Source organism: Artemia sp. Qi Xiang Cuo, chromosome 4, assembly GCF_049724085.1.
Source record: "Artemia sp. Qi Xiang Cuo chromosome 4, ASM4972408v1, whole genome shotgun sequence".
NCBI classification, from domain to species: domain Eukaryota; kingdom Metazoa; phylum Arthropoda; class Branchiopoda; order Anostraca; family Artemiidae; genus Artemia; species Artemia sp. Qi Xiang Cuo.
This window is the reverse complement of record NC_142797.1, coordinates 23,310,595-23,314,767: the sequence shown is the minus strand read 5'-3', so window position 1 is coordinate 23,314,767 and position 4,173 is coordinate 23,310,595. Positions and strand designations below refer to the sequence as shown.

General features: G+C 35.8%; 1 pseudogene; it reads left to right on the top strand.

Annotated features, from left to right (window-relative positions):
- Positions 1-768: 768 nt before the first annotated feature.
- On the top strand, positions 769-1,963 carry LOC148952905 (uncharacterized; annotated as a pseudogene).
- Positions 1,964-4,173: the final 2,210 nt, after the last annotated feature.

The window sequence follows — 4,173 nt, the reverse complement described above, 5'->3', positions numbered from 1 at the left end:
ATTCTTTAATATTATTATTAAATTCCTTTAAGCAGGAACATATTAGTCTTAATATGCTAGTTATTATGCTTGCTTTCCTTAAATAATAATAAACTTTACTTCAAGCAATTATAGAACAAGAATTGATCTTCGATTATGAATCATAATTATTGAACATTGAGTTATATATGAAATAACTATTAATTAAAAAGTTCTCTTTTTTAATAATAAAATCTTAGTTTTTCTTATACCTGTGTTGTTTTGTATATTTATCTTCGATGATCAAAATTTTATCACGATATCTCTCTCATTGGGTTCATTTAATCTATTGAGGCTTATTTATGGGATCTTGGGTCTCGTGTCTGAGTTTGGGCATAGAGTCATCGCCGTGACAAGACCCCCCCTTACAAAATGGTGGCAGCGAAAACGCGATGCGATTTTTTCGCATTAAGAGCGCCTCTCTTTTTTTTAACGCTACGCTTAATTTGAGAGAGCAGAATCTTGATTATAAATCCTTTTTCTAATATTTTTTTTAATAATTAATTTAAGATAATTAATTGAATCCCTTTAATTTTTCTTCGCCTTCACTGCTTGCCTGTACGCTTATGCTTTTTTTTTAGATCTATAAAAATACGACTAACCGCAATAATAAAATTGAAACAGTCAAATAATGATTGGATATTGCTAAACTTGGCACCCTCATTAAGGACTTGCTGGTTGGTGGAGTTGAAAATAGATAGTAGCCTTTCTTCGGTTCCAGTTCACTCAAATAGGATTAGTTGGTTGCTTAAATTTGGTAAGCTATAATTAAATTCTCCTTAAGTAATGTCCCTACCTCGGGAAAATGATAAACCGGAAGCTTCAGCCCTTGGGCAAGCTTCTAATGTTAATACGGGAGCTACGCCAGCTCCAGTATTCCAACATGTAGCTTATAGTACAATTGACCCATTTTCCACTAAAAAAAAGGTTGATTAAACCACAGCAAATTTCTAGCTGGGTTAAGAACCTTCAAAGAGTTTGTAGATTAATGGGAATTAAAAGAATCAGTAATGATCGAGAGGTACGCTGCTTTAATGTCTGATGAACCGTATAGCTCGTATATAGAAAAGTATGTGACCGCTACAGATTTTTCTGGGCTAAAGGAATCCCTGTGCTCTGCTTTTCGTGATAAAATTTCACTGTCTAAACAACTTCAACAGATTATGCAAGTTAGTCAAGAAAATAATGAGCCATTCGAAAGATTTTTATGCGTATTAATGCAGAATTTGAGAGCTATTCTTTTGTGGTTAAAAGTGTTCCGGGACGCGAATCCCTCATTCCAGGTATCAATTTATTAAAACAGCAGGCCTTTGAACAAGGATTACATGAGAATATCAGGAGATTCATTCGTGAAAAAGGGTTATGCGCAGATATTACAGAAGTATTTCAAAGGGCTAAATTATATGAAGAAATTAACGGAATTTGTTCAGGGATGGCCTCCTTATCAGCGGCGGTGTCGACACCCTCTCATAATTTTAATAGCCGAGATTCTCGTTATGAGCCAAGAAGAGGACGGTTTTTGATTAATAGGGCTAACTTTCATAGAGGTCGTGGGAGCTATATTCCTCCTAATAATGGTTCATATGTCGATCCCCCTACCGGGGTAATTTCAGAGGAATAAATTCCAGGAATTTTCGGTCTTCTTATAGTAACCGAGGTAATCAAGGTCCGAATCAATCTGGCTACTCTAGACGGGGAAATTTTTATAACTCGTTTAATTCTCAAGAAAATACTCATGGATATCAAGGCGCTAATCCGATTCCAATCCAGACAACTAATGCTAATGCTTCAACTTCAGTTAGTAATAATCCTGATATACAACCGAGAAGAAGTGTTTTCTGTGTTATATGTAAAACAGATAATCATCACACTTATAACTGTGAAATTGTAAAAAAAGGCCGACAGGCTATTCAGGCTGAAAACACAGAACAGGGAAACTAAAAGGGCCAATTAGTACAACGCGAAAAGAGTCTAAAGCTGCTATTCTAATGGCCTTTCTCGAACTTCCGACATTTTACAAAATTTGTCGAAAGGAACGTTCTATAGTGAATTTGACATGCGCAGTGGTTTTTTCAAATTTCTATTGATGAATAGGTACCAGAAATTCTTCTCGCTTTTTATCACCTTTAACTGGCCGCAGCCATTGCTATACAAGAATACCACAGGAATGTGTATTTGGGCCAAAAACTTTCGCTGGCTTCATGGATAAATCTCATTTCTGAAAGTAACCGTTCCTTCATTTTCATTTATTTTATGCATATATTTACTAACATAAAACCTACACCTAATGAGCGTTTAATTTCATGTCAAGATATTAATTACCTGTAGTGCGTTTAAAAACTCACAACAATTAGTTATTAGCTTCTAAATCATAAGTTTTAAAGAACCTATTCCAGTATTAAGATATATCGTGTCGCCTGACAAAATTTGACCTCAAGCTATCCAAACTTGGGTTTGCTATATGCAAGAACTAGACAGGGCCTTGAAAATATTCCTGATTTTGAAATTAGAATTTGTTGACTCCAGGGTCTGAAAATGGAGCCGGGGCTGTTCTTTGTCATGAAAGGGATGACGGAAGGATGGGAGTCGTTTTTTCTTTTTAGTAGAGTTTTCTCTAAACCATTTTCCAAGCAGTCTTCTATCGTTAGGAAGCCATACGGCTTATATAAAACTCTGAAGAGCTCTCAGATTCAGTATTATTTGGAGAAGATTGTGTAATATTTATGCGGATGTTAAAAATTTAGATATTTATGTAAAGATTGGGATCTCTCTAGAAAGATGTACCCGATGTCATTACTTATTATGGATAATCCTTTATTTACGCATGAAACATATTCCTGAGATTGAGATGATAGCTTAATATTTTATCGAGGCTAAGTCGAGAGATTATAGACGGCAGTCAGACCTTATATCTGGTTCTTAACCAACTAGAAATTTTAGCAGCGGGCATTTTTTTTTATTATTAATCCTAATCTAGCTTACTTATTTATGCAAACTGAGGAACTAAACCACGGACAATTACGGGATCCCGAGAAAAGACTTAATAATGATTTATTTAAAGAGCCGAATGTGTCAAAAGACAACCGTGCTCAAAAGAGGGGCTCCTTATATGATAAGCCCGCTGAGTCACAAGTGGATACTGACCCACATTCCTGGTGTGAACCAGGGAACCAGAAGGATTGGCCAATCCGCGGTGACCATAGTGTCTACCGCATTTTTAATTTTGATGATATGGATGTTGAAAAAGAATATGATATTTGGAAATGTCTCTTCGTGGTGCGTTCCTATTAATCAAGAGTTAGTTTTAATAGATGACGTTCTCTATAGAATTGAGTATGCTCCGAATAGTCATTCTAGGATAAACCAAAAAGCAGCTGCAGAACCATCTATTCAGATAGTTTTGCCTAGAGCGATGATTCCAGGCATCTTAAAATTATTTCATGATCATTTATTGCTTGGTAGTCATGCCAGCTACGAAAGAACGTTATGGAAACTCCGACAGTTTTGTATTTTTGAAAATATGGCCTCCATTATTAAGGAATTTGTCACTAATTGTGATTTATGTAACCGCGCAAATAGTAAGAAAATTAAACCTCCTCTCGGAGAAAATTTGACACCAAGAATGCCTTTTTTGGCTTGGGGACTTGATGCTGCAGGCCCGTTCCCAATAACAAGTGCAGGTACTCGTTACGTATTGTTAGGGGTAGATCTTTTCAGTGGATTAGTTGTTTTGCATAGTGTACCTTCGTTAAATACCGAATTTACTATGAAATTCTTATGGGAAAGAATTTTCGCTTATTATGGACTACCTGAGGCAGTGCTCTCTGACCATTGGTCAAATTTTGACTCCACAGAGATCAGAAAAATGTTCAAAGAATTAAATTGCAAAAAGATATATTCCAGTCCGTATAACCCACAAAGCAACGGCGCTGTGGAACATAAAGTAAAGATATTGAAAAAGATTCTTTCACACACATGTGCAAATCTTTATCAAGTAGAATGGGATCAAAAATTACCACTTATTATGTTAAGCATGACTGCATCTTTAAATAGTGTGAGGAAATTTTCTAGCTTTATAATAGCACATGGGTTTAATGGGAGAACCTTGGCCGATTTGGCAATCGGAAAACCAACAACTGTAAGTTACTTCGACTG